This window comes from Meriones unguiculatus (assembly GCF_030254825.1).
Source record: "Meriones unguiculatus strain TT.TT164.6M chromosome X unlocalized genomic scaffold, Bangor_MerUng_6.1 ChrX_unordered_Scaffold_30, whole genome shotgun sequence".
In the NCBI taxonomy this organism is placed as follows: Eukaryota; Metazoa; Chordata; class Mammalia; order Rodentia; family Muridae; genus Meriones; species Meriones unguiculatus.
Window position 1 is genome coordinate 3,408,187 of NW_026843706.1, and position 21,814 is coordinate 3,430,000.

The 21,814-nt window shown below is 37.5% G+C and overlaps 1 protein-coding gene across 1 annotated transcript in view; it reads left to right on the forward strand.

The window, feature by feature from the left end:
* Pola1 (DNA polymerase alpha 1, catalytic subunit) overlaps positions 1-21,814 on the forward strand; it is a 299,642-nt gene that overhangs the window by 269,511 nt on the left and 8,317 nt on the right. The window lies entirely within an intron of this gene.

Genomic DNA, 21,814 nt, shown 5'->3' on the forward strand with positions numbered 1-21,814 from the left:
TGTGTGTTGCAGCCATAGGTTATACAGTTCTCTCAACAGGAATGCTACACAAACTTAATAGACTTCACATCTTTTGCAGTAGCTATCTGAGCTTGTTGAACACTTGAAGTGTGGCTAGTTCAAATTATGTGTTATAAATGTAATATTCCTTATTATTATTCATATATTTATTACATGCTCAAAGAGTATTTAAATAAATGCCTTGCTATGTAGCCTAGGTTAGCCTATCACTCATAATCCTGCATACTGAGATTATAGCTATCTGCCACCGCGCCCCCCCAAAAACAAAACAAAACAAAACAGTATTATCTGCTGGACCATGTATTATATATTAGTTGACTCAATGTGTGAACAAACCACGTAGGAAAGGAACTTGAGTACTGACCATGTCATGTCAGAAAGATCAGATAAGACGCTGCTACTCTGAAAGACTAACGTTTATCACATTATTCTTTGGGGGAAGGGACATGAACAAAAGGATATTGAATAAAATACTTCCCTCTAAAAGTAAGTTCTGAAATAATAAGAAATAAATAATGATAATGATAATTACATAGCTGAATAACTGTATCCTATAACAATGTTTGTAATTTCTGGAATCCTCTTTGTCTGTCAGTAAGTGTCTTTGATGTCCCACAAACTTACAGGTTTGCCAAGGAATAAGCTGCTAATTTTATGCCAGAACCAGTACATTTTAATAAGATACTGAAATACAATTTCATTTGGGCTCTCATGCGGGCCCCGAGTCTGAAGCTTGGTTTTCCTATTAATACATTGCTTTATTTTTTTTCCCCCGCAACCTTAAAATGTTGTGGGTTTTGACATTTAAATTTTTTAACTTTGTGTGTTTGCCTACAAGTATGTAAGCGTTATCGAGGGCGTTTAATCCCCCGGAACTGGATTTACAGCTATTCATGAGCCACTGTGTGGGTGCTAAGAACACAACCCACATCCCCGGTGAGAGCAGCTAGTCCTTTCAGCTATTGAGCCATCTCTTCAGCCCCAGCGTTAAGGTGTGTTGGTTTGTTTGGTTTGGTTGTTTAGAGCACTGCTGTACTGCACTGTGCCCATAGAGAGAATGTGTTTGATAGAAAGTTTTGCCTAACCTATCCTTCTGTAACTTGTGACAGACTTCCATAAACTTGGACTTTCATGTAACTCCTTTCTCTCACTGCAGGACTCCTAACTCAGACTCAGATCTGTAATCCTAGCACTTGAGAGGCTGGGGCAGGAAAAGAGTGAGTTGAAGGCCAGGCTCAGTTACATAGTGAGATTTTGTCATCTATTTTTTTTTTTTGTATTTATTAAAGCAAATAAGCCAATAAACCAACAAAAATACCTGGGGATTTTAGTCTTTGATTTACTCACTTTAGTTTCTTTTTTTTCCTCATCTTGTTTGAATGGCTTCACTCACGTAACCAGAGCCCCACCTCTGTCTACCTTAGTCCTAAACCCAAAATAAGTGTAAACCTTGCAACAAATGAAAAGATTTTATTTGTAATGTAATTATAGTAATTATATTACTCTTTCCAAGGTTTTATGTATTGTGAAACTTAACTTGCACTGGTTTATGCTGTAGGAGTGTTGGCCATGAACATGAAGGCAGTGGATTATATTGCAGTAGAGGTACTTTCCTCTTGACTGTATAATCCCACACACAAAACTGTCCTTAAAGCCAGTCCTAAAAACACATTTGACTTCTTAACCCTTTGGGTACTTCCTCTCTCCTGACCATCACTGGGTTTTACCTATGTGCAGTCTCAAATGCCCAATAAACCCTTACCTGAGACCTTTAGAAGAAAACCCAATGTCTAGCTGGTTTTATCTGACTATCTGTGGTAGGACACAGATATAAATAAAGTTTAATCTCAGCGTGCAATAGCAGTTGGAAACCATACTAAAGGATCTACTTTGTTCCTAGAGTTAAAGTTTTGAGAACATGACCAAGAGGTTTCATAGGGGAAAATTATATTTGTCACAACAAATATAGTGTAATTTCTCACTGACAGCTATCATTTAGTGATCTGTTATATGTCAGGCATTTTGTTATGTCTCTGTGTGTTATCTTTACGTTTTTGCTGTATCTTTACATATATTACATTTTGTTCTTTGCTGTATTTTACTGTTTAACCTCAATGATGAAATGGGTCTTAGTACTATTTCACAAAGAGGAAAAGCAGAGGATAAGTGATATAATCAAAATCACACAACCAGTAAATGAAAAGCACTTGGTAATAATAATATGTACTAGATCAATAACAAAGAAAGAAAAATATTTTAAAAATTAACTGTATACCATTACAATCAGTTATACGAACAGTTTACCGTTTCTTTCTAATTACAATATAGCACAATAATGATTATGATTACAAATACCATTGGGCAGTTCATATTAACTTGGACACATTTCTTTTGATAACCAAAAACAGCTTAAGGCTTTATTCTGAATAAGTAAGTGGTGAGTAATAACCATAACATATATTTTATTGAGTGCTTACTATTAGCAAAGCATATAGTAATCTACATACAAAGCATATAGTAAACTTTACATCGATTTCATTTAGCCTTGTGAAATCCAAAGTGTGGAAATAGTACTGTACTAGCAGAGGAATAGGTTAGCCTTACCTAGTGAATAACACATTTAGTTCTTCACTCTTCCATCTTTGTCCGTAATATGCTGTGAGTTCATAGCCCTTGTACTTTTTACTAATGTAGACTGTTTCTCTGTTCAAAACTTTAATGCTTCCTATGAAATGAATAAAAATTATTTTTAAAGTCTTTAAGAGGATTATGTTTCTGTGTATGTATTAATAGTTTTAATTTGGTTTATGTAGAACAATATTCCCAGCACCCACATGGTAGTTCACAACCGTCTGCAACTTCAGTGCCAGGGGAAACTTCTTCTGTCCTCTGTGGTCACTAAGCATGTATGTAGTACAAGTACATAAGTGCAGGTAAACTATACAGATGAAATAAAATAATAATAATAAATAAATAAAACTTGAGGACTAAGGATGTAGCTCAGTGATAGAGAGTGTTCCAGCATGAGAAAGGTCCCAGCATAAGGAGGAGTGAGGGAGAATTAACTTTCAGCATGCAGTGGCACATTAATATGCCAAGAAGCTAGATACGGAAAGAGCTAAGTTGCCCCATATCTGCTTCTGACCAGATCACATGGAGTTGTAAATGATCCCCTTAAATGGGTGTCTCATTTCCCTCAGACCCCTCTTTCAGGGGTTACACTTAATAACCATTTTATGGTGTTAGGGATTAACACCTGAGTTCCAATCGTAGTGTCTCTGTTAACCAATGAATAGTACTAATTTGCAAGATTCCAAACCTTAAAATAGGGATAAAAATTATTTTTTTAACCATTCTTCAAAATCATTCTGTAGTATAAAATAATTAACATGGTAATGTTCAGTAATGTTTGACCTTTCATAGTATGTAAACAAAATAAGATTAATTTACATACATAGTTAAGTCCCAAACATAATTTATTTTATATATAATGGCATTTCTATAAAAATAAAGAGCTGTTACTTGACATCTTACAAGTCTTTTTTTTTTTTTTTTTAATTCCTTAAAGACAAAAAGGGAGTTATGTGCTACATTGTACTGTGTTGGGGAAAGTTCCTTCTTTAACTACTCAGAAATGCATTGCATCTTATTATCCACCAGAACTAATAACTCCTTGCAACAAGGAAGGTATGTCTACATTATTAAAGCCTTCATGACTTGAAAGACTTGGTATTTGAAGGTGTTTGTATGGCTCTTAGAGTATTCCCTAGGTGCTGATTAAATCTTGTTCTAAAATAACTATTTAACAAGGAGGGGGGTGTCCTGTAAAGCGAACCCCTTCTGAGAATCAGGATATCTGAGAGTCAGGATATCAGGGTATGGGGTCACCAGAAATGCTGATTGGTGGCAAAGTAGAGAGTGCAGCACCTATTCAAAGGCATTGAAAATTGTTTGTGCATCAAACCATCTTAAACAGATGGACACACCTTCTACCTTTTAGATTCTTCCAAAGATCCAGCAGCTCATAGATCTCCAGCTAATAACTGTCTTAAAAGTCCATACCTAAGTGAAAGTTACATATCCCTTCCTATGTGTTCACTATATATAAAGAACTCAGTATCCTGTAGGGTTTATTGTCAGTTGTAGTTCATGAAGTCCAGATAAATTTTAGAACAAACAACTACAGTAACTTTTTTACCTGAATTCTCATTTTCTTATATAAATCCTAGACTTGGGGAATTATATAGATATCATACTGGTACATATATGCCTTTAGTATTTTGTTTTGCATATAGTAGACACATAAGAAGTTCCCAAATTATGTGATTGACACCAAATAAATCCTTAGGTCTTTACAAGACGGCATTATAAAACCTCTAACTTCAATTTATGGATAATATTAATAAATACTGTGATTTTTAAAAATGTTTTATGACAGTCATATTTATTTAGTGTTATTCTGGGTAGTTCCTCACAGATCCCAAGAAAAAGAACTTCAAGCCTCAAGTTCATTGGCAGTCTATGTATCAAAGAAAGCACATAATGTTTGTATCTGTCCTTAGTCAAGAACCTACTATGTGTCATGACTACAGTCCCTACCCATTCTGTCTCAACTCCTGAGAGTAATATTATCAGGCATTATTGCTATTCAAATACAGAGCTCCATTGACATTCACATAAGGAAAGCAGCAAATGTTCCTACTTTAAAGTTCTATGTAGTTAAGCTATCTGTACCAAATGTATACCCCACAGTCACTGACACAAAATCATCTCCACAGTGTCAGTGACTAGATTTCAGTAGTTAGATAAACCTTGTTATTCCCTTTGTAATGTGGTGATCCTAGAAGAAAGGATTCACCACCTTAAAATACTCAGTGGAATATTTGACCAATCTGAGTAAATATTAAACCCTCTGGGATCTATAGGTTCTATATATACTAGACTTGTATACAACAATAAAAACCTGTATTTACTAGTAAATATTGACATGCTGATAACAAGACAAGCTTGGTCCAATAGAGGGTATGTTTTCTTCCTAACTTAAACTTCTAATTTTTTTTTCATACTCTGTCTCTCGTCAACACACCTCTAGCTCAAATGTGTCTCCTTCTGTAGAACCCTTCTCCGGCCCTCCAAGCACAATTACATACTCACCTCCTCATTGAATTCCTTATATGTTTTCATATATCTGTTTCTTTTCATGTAGCTCTCTGTTGACTATCTTATTCAAAATAATGTGCATGCGTTTCACAGTTTGTGAGGAAAATATAAAATGATCATATGACCACACTTCTGTATTTAAAAAAATACAGAATTACTCTAATTGTTTGTTCTAAAAATTAATTTTCCTAATTCCAGGAAAGTTTTCTTTTCTTCTTTGTGTTCTATATTTTTTGTTTTTGTTTCTAAAGTTGAATGTGCGTGCAATCCTTTCTTTAAGAAGTCTTAGTTCAAGGCTGAAGACATCACTCAGCATGGTGTAATGTTTGCCTCACTTGTAAAAAGCCCTGAGATCTATCTCTAGTAACTGGTGACACACATCTGTAATTCTAGTATTCTGGAGGTAGAGGCAAGAGGATCAGAAGGTCATCCTCAAATACATAATAAATTTGAGGACAGCGTAGGATAAATGAGACCCTGTCTCAATAAAAGAAGTTCCTAATACTTTTTTTCTTTAAAAATGAAGAGACTAAGGAAAGCTTCTCAGTCTCAGGTAGCTTAGAAGCTAGCAGAACCATAGCTTTATAATACCTAATTGAGGTTTAAGTAATTTCGATAATATTCTAGTATTTATTATTATGGAGAATTTTATTTCTCGTAGTTATTTTAATACTAGAAATCACAAATTACATCTTCAATTTTTTAAAAAAATCTTTACAATTTTTTGAGATTTATTTTTATTATTTTTAGATGTGTCTGTCTATATCTCCTGTGTGCGTGTTGTGTGTGTATGTGTGTGTGTGTGTGTGTGTGTGTGTGTGTGTGTGTTTGTGTGCGCGCACGCCGTGAGCATATTATTAGTTCAGTTACCTGTAGTGGCCAGAGGCTTCAGATTTTCTAAAGTTATGGACAGTTGTGAGCCACTCAGCATGAGTGCTAGGAACAGAGCTCAGATCCTTCACAAGGGTAGCATATGTTCCTAACTGCTGACCCATTTCTCCAGCCCTTAAAAACACTCTGATTCAGTTGATTGAATTTTAAACCATGTGTGTGACCCAAGACTGGTAATAAAGTATAGATTATTTCTACTAACAATTGCTAGGAAGTCTCTTCAAGTTTCTCATTACATAAATTCTGTGCATCTATTTCTCATTTCATAGGCAGGAGGACGGTTAAGAAAATTCCAGTGCCACCAATACTATATCTCTTATTCTAAAACAAGTTATTAAAGAACTCTAGGCTGACCAGGGCATGGTGGTGCACTTAGGAAGGCAGAGGCAGGTATATCTGTGAGTTTGAGGCCAATCTGGTTTACAAAGCAAGTCCAGGATAGCCAAGGCTACCCAGTCTCCAAAACACACACACACACACACACACACACACACACACACACACACACACACACACCTCTCTATTTTGGTTATATCATTTCTTCTTTTTTTGTAAGTATGAAGAATTTTTAATGCTGTAAAATACTACATACACAATTTTAACATCAGAGTTCTAAACTGCGTTTTACAAGGACAGTAGTAACCTCAGTATATGTTCATAAGAGCAGCTAGATAATATGGCAAAGTCCAATGGCAGTCATTTCTTCACTCCGACCCCATTTTTTCTAAGCAGATACACTTTGGGTGCTCTTCAGTGGTAGCATGTATAAAGGATGGTCTCCAAAAAGAGACTGACAGCCTTAATTTGTTTGATATGTGCAATCATAGTCCGTGTTAAATTCAAAATGCTTGTCCAATCAAGGATTCAATATAGAAAAGAGGCAGTAACAAGCATGCTGCACACTGTAATAAGGAAATCTGTTGATTGAAAACAGTTTGTATATTTTGGAAATGATAGGGAATGTAATTGGTAAGAAAGAAAAGGATAGGGCTCCATAAATAGTATGAAATAGAGCATATTTTTTACTGATAATACTAACTCTGTTTAATAACATTTTGGTGTTGAATTTTTGTATTCCAGAAAATAAGCAAGGTGGCTCCTTTCCTTGTACTCTAAATGTCATGATTAATGGAGTGGCCTTTTTTAGTTTTGTTTTCAATGAGATTAGCTCTAATGGAGTGAATCTGAGGCAACAATGAATGATATGTCCCAGCTCCCTAAAAACAGAATGAGAGGTGTTTATTTTCATTTTAAAAAATCAGATGTTTTAGACTGTTTTAGGTACAAATACCATATCACTGTATGTTTGTGACAGAAGAACCAAACAATAGTAAAGCATATAGAACAGACTAATGGCCATCCTCCACCCCAACTCTCATACACCTTTCCTTGGCTTGCTAGTCTAGCCTCATTGTACATAGATACCTAAGGAACAACTTGTATGCTGACCATTAAATGACTGTAGTGATTTCGCTGTTTATGTCTCACTCAAGTTTACTTTTCTAAGACTGCATATATACATTCAAAGGCAGTTGGACCACACCATGAAGGGTTGATAGTAACAGCTCTTCCCAGGAAATGTATTATTGACTTGTACAATACTGGCTGTACTTGGGATGAGTTACATAGAACCCTTTTACTATGGACTACCCCAGGCATCCCATTGGAGCTGCTTAGCATAGATGTCCAGTTTTCTCTTCTCTGCCTGAGAATGGAAAGTTAAAAGAATCTCAGTCAACAAGGCTGGATGTCTCAGTTGTCATCAGTATTTGATGGAATCCCAGAGACGTAGGCTCAATGCCAGTGAAGGAATGTATGTGCTAGTCAGGCAAAAGCAAGCAGGTGAAGAACAAAAATTTAACTTCTTTTTATTTTAATTAAATTTTTTATACATACAATATTCTGCCTGCATGTGTGTCTGCATTCCAGAGGAGGGTACTAGATCTCATTATAGATGGTCGTAAGCTGCCATGTAGTTGCTAGGATTTGAACTCAAGAGCTCTAGAAGAGCAACCAGTGCTCTTAACCTCTCTCCAGCCCCAAAACTTAACTTCTTCCAAGTCCTTTTTATATTGTATTGGTTCTCAATGTCTGGGACAAGACCCCTTGAGGGTCAAACAGCCCTTTCACTGGGGTCACATATCAGATTTCCTGCATACCAGATATTTATATTACAATTCATAGCAGTAGCAAAATTAGAGTTATGAAGTATGAATGTAAGTAGTTTTATAGTTGGGTTCACCATAACAGTAAAACTGTATCAAAGGGTCGCAGCATTAGAAAGGTTGAGAACCACTGTTATATAGGTTTCCAGCAGAAGGTATTGCCCAAATTTAAATCTGCCTCAAGATCTGGATCAAAGGTGTATGTCTTCCTACCTCAAAGGTCCAGACTACAAGTGGATTTACCCAAGCAAAAATCTTTTCATAGCTGTACCCTACATTTCTGTATTGTAGTTCATTTCAGATGTAATCAAGAATACCCACTACAACATACCATTCTAGTAACCTTTTTAAAAATTGGTCAGGTATGGTAGTACACAACTTCAATCCCAGCTCTCTTAAGGGGCAGAGGCAGGGAGAACTATGTGAGGTCCAAGCCACTCTGCTATTGATAGTAAGTTACAGGCCAGCCATGAGTACACAGTGAGACCCTTCCCCAAAAACCAAAGGGAAAAAAACAACAAAAAATATCTTTAAAAAAAATGACAGTAATCTTTTATTGCTCTTTTTAAAGTGGTTTTCTGGGTAGGTTTGTTTGTTTATTTTGGTGTTTTGCTTTGTTTTTGAGTGCTGAGTTAAAGATATGTACCACCACCACACTTGCTTAACTTTCTTAATACATTTTCTGTTAAATGAATGCCTAAGGCTAAGTGATTGATAAAGAATAGTGGAAGCGCAAGACCATGACCAACATCTGGTTGGCTTTTAGTGGAGACCTCCAACTGGGTCAAGATACAGCGAAAAGGCAGAAGGGTGAGCAGTTACATCCAGAAAAGGGAACATGAAGAGTATCTGTGCTGATTTGTTTTTATTGTCAAATTGATATGACCCAGAGTGTCATGGGATTGTCCAGATCAGACTGGCTTGTGGCCCTGTCTATGAGAATTCTTGATTGTTGATAAATGTAGACACTACATTTATCCTGGGCAGGTGACCCAGAGCTTTATAAGAGAAAAGCCTGTAAACAGTGTTCCACTACTGTTACTACTTCAGTTCCTTCTTGAGTTCCTGCCCTGACTTCCCTCTATGACAAACTGTGACCTGGAAGTAAAAGCCAAATAAATCCCTTCCTTCCCAAAGTTGCTTTTTGTTTATTACAGCAAGAGAAAAGCAAACTAGAGCACTGCCCTTATTGCAATCAAGTTCCCCAACAATGATAACCCTGTCCTGCAACAGTGGAATGAGCACATTACCTTCACAACACAAACACCTCTTAACTATCCCACCATCTCTCAACACCATTAAGAAGCAAGTTTAAATATGAGTTTTAGATCCAGACCATAGCAGTTTATTAACTATCTTGCTGATATAAAATGTCCAGTTCTCTGTATTTACTCTAGGTAAACTGTACTTTACTATGTAGAAATTAAATTAACCAAAGGTAAAATAAGATATTCAGTTGTTATGCTTAAGTCTCATGGACCCCAAAAACCACCAAGGAGCTAATTCCTATGCAAATGCAGTAGGGTCTTTATTAAAAGCTTGAGCTCAGGCCAACACAACATGGCTCATGAGGAGAAGGGTTTTATTTAGGGTTACAGCAAGGTTGGGAAGTTACAGCTTAGCAGTTACACAATAGAGTGACATTCAGCAAGGGCAAGCTTCTTACAAAGTGATTGGCTAACTAACATAACTAACATTGAATGAGCTGTCTAGAGACCTTAGGAATGTTAGGTATTTCTGTGCCATGAATATTCTACTACAAGGTCAGTGGGCTGCCCAATACTGATGCCCCACCCTGAGATAAGATACCTTCCTATTCTTGTAGTTGTCCTCAGGCTGTTCCTTAGGTAGGGAGATTTATTGTCTTGTTCCTGGTATTGGTGACCTATTGCCTAGTTCCTGGGACTGTTGATGGGGTGGGTGCAGAGTGTTAGGCCTGGTCTTCTCATTCCCCTCTTCTTGTGGTCATTTGAAGGTCCAATCATGGGTCTTCCAGATTTACCCTTCCATAATGGTATCTGAGTACCATTAACTATATCGCTACCAAGTGTTCCTTCATAAAAGCTACCAAGAGATTTAAAATGCAAGGCCCAAAGGTTGGGGACTTGACAGTGAGGCAGGGGAGACTTCCAGGGGAAACAAGTCAATAGGCTCTGGATTGTTTGAGCTTTAACTTGAGTGGATTTTTGGGGTCCTTCATGACCTTCCATCCTGTAGCCAGGGCCATGTATTCTTCTTTAACAACAAACAGGTTAGCAGGCCAGGTGTAAGTGTAATGAACCCAAGATGCCATTCTGTCCATCTTCAAGGCTGTGGGGGTGGCTAGCAACACAATGTGGGTCCACTGAGGCTCCAGGGACCCTTGCCAATACCTCTTGAAAAAGAACCCATCACCAGCCCAGTACCATTAAGATTCTGGGGGAGGATCTGTCTCATAAAAAGCATGCAGTTTAGGCCAGACATGCTTGTGGGACCATTGGACTTCCTGAAGATAGTCCAGTAGGCCTCTTTCCTCAAATTTAGCGATTACCAGGGCCTGAAGGTTTGGAATAATTGGTGGAAGGTGAGAGACCAAAGAATTAAAAATTAGGTGTTTGGGGGGCGGGGGAGTATTCGTTTAAAGTGTAAAGCACAAGCCTGAACAAAGGCCAGCCAGGTGGAGACATATGCAACCACCTACAGGGGAGGAATTAGCCTTACTGCATTCTTTTCCTGCCCACTGGAGATAGAGTTGCTAGGAAGCAGGCCCAGATGTCCAGTCCAGAACTGTTTATGGTCTTGGCGCCTAAAGTAAACTAATCATTTCAAAAGTCAATTTCCCTTACCCAATCATGTAACTCCAAAGCATGTAACTCTCTGCTTGTGGTTTTTCCCTTTATAAACCTTGTTGCCCTAGACAGCCCCGGCACATTCCTCTCCTGCTTCCACAGGAAGTTTTGCTACCCGGGCTCAAGCTTATATTAAATAAACCCTCATGTGTTTTGCAGTGGAGTCAATTCCTGGTGGTCTTTGGGGATCTCACAAACTGGGCATAAAAAAGATTGCCAAACATGATCTCAGAAGGAATGAGTCCCATCTGATAAGGGCAATTGCACACCTGATAAAGTGCAAAGGGAAGGAGAGTCACCCAGTTATCAGCAGTCTCTAAGGTCAATTTAGTTAAGCTCTCTTTTAGAGTCTTATTCATTCTTTATACCTGTCCTGAACTCTGAGGTCTATAAGCACAGTGCAATTTCCAATCAATCCCCAGAACTGTGGCCAAATTCTGACTTGCCTTGGATACAAATACTAGTCCATTGTCTGACCCTATCATCTGTGGAAAACCATACCTGTGAAGGATGTCTTCCAGAAGTTTCTTACTGCCACTTGAGCAGTCTCATGTTTTATAGGAAAGGCTTCAGTCCATCCTGAAAAAGTATCTACAAATACCAACAGCTAGCAATACCCGTACTTGCTAGGCTTTACCTCAGCACAGTGTGGAAATGAACATCCAAGGTCTGGCTTTCATCATGTTTATAACCAATCTTCATCACTCCGCCCTAGAAATTTGTGGGCTAAGCCAAGCCCACAAGTTCCCTCTTCTGCAAGCTTAGAATTCTGGTGAGGTTCACTACGTAAGTTGCCATGCATCCTTCTACTGGCTTTTGCTGTTTGTATTCCCACTTTTCTTTGGAGTTTATTATGCCTTTAAAAAAATCCTTACTAAGCAGGGCATGGTAGTACATGCCTTTAATCCAAGCACACCAGGAGGCTGAGGCAGACAGATCTCTGTGAGTTTGAGGCCAGTCTGGTCTACAAATCAAGTCGAGGACAGCCAAGGCTACACAGAAAAACCCTGATTCAAAAAAAAAAAAGTCTCCTTACTATAATCTTAGTGAAGGTGTAGGTATTTGCAGAGCTAAGTATATGTTTTCAGTATGCTACCTCCGAACAGAAATTAGAGACTTTTTAGTGTGGGCTATTTATATTATCATTCATGAAATCCAAAGACCTCAAAATATTTCTATGGAAGACTTACAGGGGTCTTTGTTGACATATTCCTCCCAAGTCAAATCTGATGGGATTTGTACCTTTTTTTCCTTTTTCATTAGATTCTAGTTGAGACTCATGATTCAAACTGTAAAATAATGAGTATACTTATAATAATAGTTACAATTTATGAAACAGTATAGACTATTCTATGTATGGTCTGTGTTTTACCTTCTTTAACTTTAAGCAATTCTAGAAAGTCAATGTTGTTGTTCCTGTGATATACATGAAGAACTGGAGGTACAGAGTTGTGAAGAAGACTACCCAAGGCCACCCAGCAAATTCATGGCAGAGTTAGGATTTGAGCCCAGTCTGGTTTTAGAGCACATTTTAAACTTAGCTACAATAGACATAATAGTAGTAGTTTGTAAATTTTGAAAATAGCTCAAAGTGATCCCCAAAATACAGTTGTCTGGTTGATATTGAGGTAATTGCAGCAACATGATTTTCATTGCACGGAATGAATGTAAATTGGTCATATAAAATAAGATAGTAAGAAATGCAAGGGACAAAGCATGTCAGTATTTTCCTTTATTAATAATATTAATAAAATTTACTGCTTATTGAAAGCCACAAAAGACTTAACCTGCTTTAGAAGAACTCATATTTTCTTTATCAGGCAGTCACCTTAATTTTTATAAAACTGACATTGTTGTTGTGCCATTTTTACCATAGGTTAAAAATTGACTGACCTATTTTTCTTTGGACTGAGTCATACCAGGTTACTGAAACCTAAAATAAGTATGTTCTAAGTATTGAGTAACCATTATAATCTATTTTGAACTGAGAGCCACGTAAAACATGTTGACTTCTTTCCTACATAACTGAGAAGACACACTCGCCATCAGTATACTGAAGTTTTTACCTCTATACAAAGAAGCATGCTGGCAAAATGGCAAGAAGCACATTTAGTAGGATGTTTGACCCCAAATTATGACTCTTGTTCTATATGTCAGCTCATCTTTTGCAGACAACTTAAAAAAAACAAAAAAAAAAAACAAAAAAAACCAGAATGTGTCTTGATTTTGATTTGACTTAACCCATATGCCAGATAGTTATACTACAGTAAGGGTTTTGCTGTCTGATTGTTTACAAACTGTGCATCCTACATGTAAAGGAAATGTGGAAAATAAAAATGAAAACACCTAAAGAGTGCTACTGCCATTAGCCAGGCCCTGTCATACAGTTGCCTAAACAGGGCCACAGGGGCCTGGAACAAGAATTAAGAGTAGTGGGAGTGGTGCTGCCTTTGTTTAGGTGAAAAGCCACTTCAGCAAGTGGAATAAAATTTAGAGTCGGGTGAGATTGCACGGAACATTTTGCCTCTTGAGTTTGGAATGGGAAAAATGAGCTACACCCCACTAATATCATGCACTATGGGAAGAGATCTTGACCCTGCATTTTTCCATTTCTTCCCCTTATTAGATGGTAATTTCCCTTTAGGGATTCAGGTTTCTCTGTTATATCCATTAATAGGGAGATGGAAAGAGAGTCTCAAATTAAAATCATTTTATTGTAAGTGTCTGTGCCTTTTCAACTCTGTACTTTCCTTTGTAGAACTAAGTCAGAAAATCATTCAGGTGAAGACTATGCATTTTGATGTTAAGAGATTCCACTCTTACAAGATAGACAACCAGTTAACAACATGAAATGAGGTGGTGATGGTTTTGAAATGAAATAATTTTGATAGAACTTCAAATTTCTCTCTGAACCTTGACCACACTGTAGATACCTTAGGAGGAGGGGAGTTCTGCCAAGCACAGGATTACACCGGGAAGAAAAATTAATCTAAATACTAAGCGAGAAGCCTGTGTTCTCTTGCATGATATTTAGCAGCAAGAGCAAGGAAAGGGATGTTTCTTTCTTTGTGTAATGTGCAGTAGTTACAATAAACACAAGATTTCCAAATCTCAGAGGACTCTCTTGACAGTTGCTTGATAACAGCTTTTTTTCATTCCATAGTTTTGACAGTTTGTGTGTGTTGCCATATCTAGTGTAAACTAAAACATCACTGTCATTCTGCTTTTCTTTTGTATGTGGCTCTTTTTTTTTCTGTCTTTAGGATAATGAAAAAGATGGGCTTTTCACTTGTAGACTAGAGTAAGGCAAGTTGTGTGTAAAGATTAGCGTGTGTTTATAAGTTTTGAAAGATTCAAGTTGACAGCAGAACACTGCTTTAAATATTTTTTCTCCATATTGCTTCAGTAAAATTATTGGTGGGTTGTGTAAGTTTTCTCTTGATCTTTTGATAAATAGCAAATCTTAGGCATCTGTGTGGGGACCTATATTATTTATCAGTGGTTCCTGGAAAAAAAAAAAAAAAACAATGACTACAATATACATCTAGCATTCCTGGCTCCGCAGACTTCAACAGATGATAGGTAATCAGCCTTTGCTATTGTCAACACCTTGCCTTCCCCACTTCTTGCTCTTCTATGCTCAAGGATGCTTCCCTCTCCATTCCACCTGCTTCTGTTGGTTTTAGAGTTAAAATGCCTCACAGGTTTTGATTCCACAATAGCAGGATGTTGTTGATGTTATTTATTTACATGGTCTTTGTTTTTCTCAGTAAATCTAGGAGCTAAATTGCATCTGTGCTGTGAGAGAGACTAAAAGGTAGGAATGGGGCCTGAAGCATGAGTCAGGATCAGAGCAGTGTTTCCTCATCAAATACAAACTCTTATCATCCTCCAATCCAGGAAGCGGTCCCATACTTGAGAGACATCGATACAAATACCCCAGCAACCTTTGAGTTGTAGAAATCTCCGTGAGGTTATTTTGCCATCAAACCGAATTTGCTGTAGTGTAGCAAAGTTCCCAATGCCGTCATCTGGCATGTTACAGACAAATTCCAATTACTTTTCTACTTCGAGCTATTGTTAAACACTACAAGCTAGCTGACAGTAAAATTATAAATACAGGTGTTGTCACACTACACTATAATCAGAATTTTAATTTGAATTTTCATTTGTAAAGCCTTTTTTTCCACATGAAAATAGGAATAGAATTAGTTTTATTGACAGTAAAAAGACATTTTGAAAGCTTCCTAAATCATTACCTGTATTTAGCAGGAGAAAAAAATGTATATGTCCATATAAAAAGAAGAGTTTTATTATCACACTCATTATATTTGGTGGTAAATAAAATGGGGAAGATGTGTTTGACATATGATTGATGGAACTCACTGGGTTTTTGCTTCATCAGAACAATAGGAAGACATACATATATATTTTGCTTTTGTTTTGTTCGGCTGTTACTAATGCAGACCTGTAGACAGAATCTTCTAGCAAATTAAGTACAGCCTGTTGGGAGTCTGCATGCAATGCTATAAACTTTTTATTTGGCAATTTTCTCTTCTCACCCAGATTCCTCATCTGTGGAACTCTCCCCCCCTCCCCGCTGCATAGTGGTTGGAGTGGGTTCCCTCTTCTCAAGTCCCTTTTTTTCCCTCAAGGCATTTAGTGTCGTGTCTGCCAGATTTCAGTGATGAGCAGCGAATTGCTTTTAAAGTGGGCATTATGCCAGTTCAGCAGCACAATGGAAAATCAATCTTCCACCATTCTACTTTTGATGCTGTTATTGTAGCATTTTAGATAACTGCTGCCACAAAAAAAAAAGAAAGAAAGAAAAAAAAAGATGTGCTCAATTGCTACCAGTTAGTCAAGTTAAATCCAGAGTAGCATTAAAATTACTCTGAAAACTGTTTGTCAGAGGTCATGTGCCATCTGTGGCTGCCACGCATAGGATAGATATTCTGTTCGGGTGGTGGCTTTCCCCTTTATTATTACCGTGACTGACCAGCTCTCTAAATAGGCCTTCACTACCTGTTTACTTATTGTCTTCACCTCCCTGTTGAAAAAAATGTGTCAAGCAGAAATGTTGAAAAGTTTCTTTAAAGTGCTGGAAATAGCAGGAGAGTGAGTTGTTCAGGGTGCTAGAGTTTGTACAGTGTGAAAGCAAAAAAAAAAAAAAGGTAGGGGGAGAGCAGGAACATAATTCTCTGGTTTCTATAGCAAGATTACTGTTTTCTTCTTTTTATCTTCACTTTTCAACCACTGGGTTCACTGTTCTACTTTTTTTTTTAATCGCACAAGTGGAATTTATCCTCTCTGTATCTCAAGTCCCCTCCCCCCTTTGCTGGCTTTGCTTGTGAATGAAAAGGATGTCTACTATGGCTATAGGACAGATGGCAGCTGTATATGTTGTATTTGATTTATTTTGGAGCGAGTCATATTTTAAAATTCAAGGCCAATAGATGGACTATTTAGAGGGTGGCATTACCAGTATACTTAAAGCCTGCTTTGTTTCTTCAGAATTTAGACTTTTAAAATTATATAAATAACTTAAATCTGTGCTCAGAATAACTGAGTGACGATTTATTGGCTGCATTTCATTGATAATAAAAGCAACTCAGTCTTCTGAATTGTGTTTCTTCCAAAGACTATGTCTCTATGTTTATATGATGGCTTGTGGACTTTTCTCTTTGTCTTCATCATGTCTATAGTAACATCAGATATTAAGCCCCTTGAAGGCAGGCCTTTTGTGCTTTTTTTGTCCATTCTTGTTTTCACAGGACTTAAAACAATAACTGGCACATACTAGACATAGACACTCAGCAAACAGTTGTTGAATGAAGCAACAGTTCAATCTTCTGTGTGTTCAAGTGTGGTATATTTACCTACCTATTGATGTTTCCAGTTAAAGTGATAACTTGTGAGAAATGCAGCAGGCATATTAGCTTGCTTTTTTAGTTTCCCTCTGTTCCCTATGACAAACATACATGATACCCAGTAAGAATACTAAATATTTGCTGAAGAAGTAAGCAGAAAAGCCAAAACACAGGATAGTTGCCAGTGAAGGATATGGTCATCTGATGATGGAAATAGAAATAGAATGACACCATTGGTCAGTATAATGGAGTGTCTTATAATATCTAACACACATGCATGCATGTACACATGTGCACACACAGAGACTCGTGTGTACTCAAATGCATACCAGAAAAAAAATAAGACTTGATGATGTGATGCTTTTACTATTTATAACCATAATGAACACATTCTCTTACACATCTAAATAGGCCCATTTTACAGCTGGTCCTTCCAGTGGGCAAAGAGTACCTAAGTGGTGGCATACATGTGTGAAGTCAGTTATGCCCCTCAGTACACTTTTACCTCTTCTTGGGAATTATGGCTTATGAACTTCTGCCTGCCCTCTACTAGCATCTCTACTGAAGCTCCCTGCTCCCATCTGCAAAATTAGGCCTATAGGCTATTTAGCAAGGTCAAACCTAGGCTTCAGAGAATTCTGTGACTTAATCAGGAACTATACAGTATAAGACACAGTGCTTTCGTTTTTATCATTGAATCATAAATATGGCACAGCTTTAAATTTATAGCAACAATTTGCAAATCAATAAGATCCAGTTTATAATTAACATTGGACTAAGCACAGAAAAGTTACCTTGGGCTAGGGATATAGCTAAACTAGTATGGAAAGTCCTATGTTCAATCTCAATCCCACAAGAAGAAAAATAAATAAATGTATATGTTAAAGATGATGTGAGTGAAAATGCACAGCAATGTAGGGAGTCTTCCTTAGCAGCTAAAAATGTGCATATTAAACATCACCAATAAGGATGTTGAGTTTCTCTAGGCACTTATAAAAATTCCTTGATAGAAGCCTCTTTTTTTCTGTTTTTATTTTTTACTATTATTAATTATAATTTTTTTACTTTGTATCACAGCTGTGGCCCCCTCTCATCTCCTCCCAATCCCATCCTCACTCCCTTTTCTCCCCATATGGCCCTCCCCTAGTCCACTGATAGAATTTTATGAAAGAAGGTGGATATAGAAAGACCTGGAGGGGACAGGATCTTCAAAAGGAGATCAACAGAAGCCCCCCCCCTCAAAAAAAACTGGGCTCTGGGGCCCCTGCAGAGACTAATACCCCAATGAAAGACCATGCATGGAGAGGACTTAAAACCACTGCACAGATGTAGCCCATAGACTCAGTCTTCAAATGGTTTCCCTAGTAAGGGGAGCAGGGGCTGTCTCTGACATGAACTCAGTGGCTGGCTCTCTGATCACCTCCCCCACAGGGGGGAGCAGTCTAACCAGACCACAGAGGAAGACAATGCAGGCAGCCTTGATGAGACCTGATAGGCTAGGGTCAGATAGAAGGGGAGGGGGTCCTCTCCTATCAGAAGCCTCTTTTTTTTTTTTTTTTTAAACAGTGGATAAAAGACTTAAGCTCTACTATAAGGGTTATACATTTCTTTGAGAAGAGTCTTGAATGTAAAATCCAGCATTTCCTAGTGTGTTCTTTCCCTGTGCCCACTACCATTTAACCTTTATTTAATAGCAGCCAAAAAAGAAGAAAGAAAAACCAACCTGAAGAATTCAGATTTTCGGGGCTGGAGAGGTAGCTCAGAGGTTAAGAGCACGGGTTGCTCTTCCAGACATCCTGAGTTCAATTCCCAGCAACTACATGGTGGCTTACAACCATCTATAATGAGATCTGGTGCCCTCTTCTGGCATGCAGGTATACATACAAGCAGAACGCTGTATACATAAAAATAAAAAATAAATCTTTAAAAAAAAAAAGAATTCAGATTTTCATTAAAGAAAATTTAAACACATATAAATCAAAACATGGCCTAGACACCACCATTTTACACCCACAGAATAGATGAGTGTGTTTATTCTAGCACACTGTGTCAACACTAGATGATAGTCTATAGACTTTTAGTTACCCAAATCAAAATAGGAAAATATTGTATGGGTATGCTTAGGAGACCTTTGTGGGTTGTTCGGTTTTTTGTTTTGTTTTGTTTGTTTTTGTTGTTATTGTTTTGTTTGTTTTTAGCTTTATCGTAGGGGCTGGTTGAAGTGGCTGGATCCTATAAACATGTAATCCCAGGATTTGAGAGGCCATTACAAGAGGATCATGAGTTTGAGGCTGGGCTGAGTTACCTAGTGAGACTTTGTTGAGGAAAACAAATAACAAACTGGACAGTAGCTTAAAAGATTTCCCTCTTTGTCCCTTTACAAAGAAGATTTAGAGAAAGTATAAACTAGCAGTATAGTACATATAGCCTTACAGAAAGCCTCTTTGGTCTTGATTCCCTCATGAATCTGTTGGTTCTTCTGTTTAGCTTATAGAATTACTGTTTTGATAAAATAGTAAGATGTTTCTTAAGGGTTTTGTTTTGTTTTGTTTTTTGTTTTACTTGTTTCTTTATTTTGTTAGGGAAGGTGTTTGTTTTTGAGGCAGGGTCTGCTGTGTTGCCAGGGTGGTTTTGAGCCCATTGGGCATATCTGGCTGTGTTGCCAAGCTAATTTTGAACCCATTGGGCTCATCTAGCTATGTTGCCAGGATGTTTTTGAGTTCCATTAAGAGATCCTCCCACCTCAGCCTTCTGAACAGCATGATCTCTGTGCATACAATACTACACCAGGCTAGAATTTTTATCTTTAAATCCTTCTATACCAGAAATTGGCAGATTTTTCTCTACATAGGCTCAGTTGGTGAAATCTCCAGCTTTTATGACTAGGTAGTCTCATTACCTTTATTCAGTGTCATCATTGTAGCCATAGAAAAAAATAAACCTAATACACACGGCTATATTCCAATAAAACTTTATTGGTAAAACTAAACATAGTAACCTTTATTCTATAATGAAAATGTGAATCATAAAATTTCAAAAATTATATTATTGCTTCAAGTAAGTAACCCTACATTTGGGAATCACTCAATATGATCAGTGGTTGGCCAGTCTTATAAAAGAAGAATCTGAAGGGGGACCATGTCTTTAAAGAGGAAGTCATTTTCTTTTAGTAGTTTACGCTTCAATCTTACCAAATTTTTGCTGCATCCTAAAAGATCAAATTAATTTCACCTAGGTTTGAATTTATCGGTGGCTTCACTGAGGACACCTATTCTCAACAGCCCCCAGCCTTCTTACTAAAGAACCTTGATATTAATTGTGGTGGAGAAAGGATGCCAATATTAAAGTAGCTAAATAAGGGCTGGCCCCTATTAAATCCCATGAACAAACCTTAAGTTTTCAGTAAGAGAGTTGGAAAAACAAAGGCAGTGACTATCTTGGTGATCAGCCAGTTAAGGTTTCAAGACATCTGGTCAGTTCTGATGAAGTTAGTGGAGAATCCTATTTTAAGTGTCAGTGATCTGGGATGTAATTTACTACAGTCTTCAGGTTTCCAAGAGGAAAAAAAAAATCTACTGGTGCAATGGGAAAATGTATTCCTAGGAGATAACAATGCATTGTTTCATGCAATTAAAGAAGGCAGAAGAGTGTAACCTTAAGCCAGGTGGTATGGTGGAGCTCGCCTTTAATGCCAGCACACAGGAGACAAAGGCAAGTGGATCTCTCAGACAAGTGGATCCCTAGCTTTCTCTGTGTAGCTAGGGCTACACAGAGAAATCCTGTCTCAAAAGAAAAAAAGGAGGGGGTTGCTGACCTGAAAACTCTGGGTGTTATTCATGTAAAATACATCCATTAAGTCTGAAGACTACTGACATGTAATGAAGTGTCCCCAAAATGTGTTGCTGAAATGCAATATTTATTTCTGTGAGAAAGGAATCTGAACATGGATTAACTGGAAAGGTAGTATCTCAGACTTCAAGGATGCCTCTGTAATTAGCTGGATTGTCTTATCATTTGTTCATTTTGATGATAGCTCTTGAATGCAGGCCCTTGCATATCTTAAGGAAGAATTTGATCATTGAGTTATACCTTCTTCTCTCCTCCTTGTTTGTTTTTTGTTGTTGCTGTTTGGTCTGTTCCTTGTTTTGTTGGTGGTGGTTGATTGGTTGGTTGCTTTGGTTTGGTTTGGTTTGGTTTTTTAGAGACAGGAGCTGGCTGTGCATTTCATGTTGATCTTGGCCTCATGATTTTCATGCCACAGCCTCCGGAGGGCTGGGATAACAGATATGTGTGTGCCACCACACCTACCCAGCTCTTAATATTTAGATTGTATCCGATGAGTTAGATCACAGATCTTATCCATTTTACATAAACATTAAAGTCAATGAAGCAAAAAAAAAAAAAAATGTATCTGGCACAGCATTTGCCTTCATAGTTTTTCCTTGAATAGTGGGTTTGATGATAAGCAGTCATTTAAATGTCTGTTTGTGAGTTTTTTTTTTTTTTATCAGTTACATTTTATTAACTCTGTATCCCAGCCGTGGGTTTGTTTTTTTTTTTAATTTCCCTTATTATTTTGCCAGAATAACTATTTGGTTTAAATTAATAAAAATAGGATTTTTCTTCTCCACAAAGAACATAGCTCATCGTTTTGGGGTATAGTATCTCCTATGTGCATGATATCCAAATAGAGAGGGATTGTGTACCAGCCGTGAACAAATAGGACCAAGAAAAACTGAGCTCCTACAATAGTTGAAGCTGTATCTACTTTCAAAGTAGAGAAGAGAAAAACTGGGGTGTGGGAGAAGTCTTGGAACATCCTCTTTCTGTAATATATCCAGAGGATCTCTGTGGTCTAACTGGAACAGGTAAGGCTCTC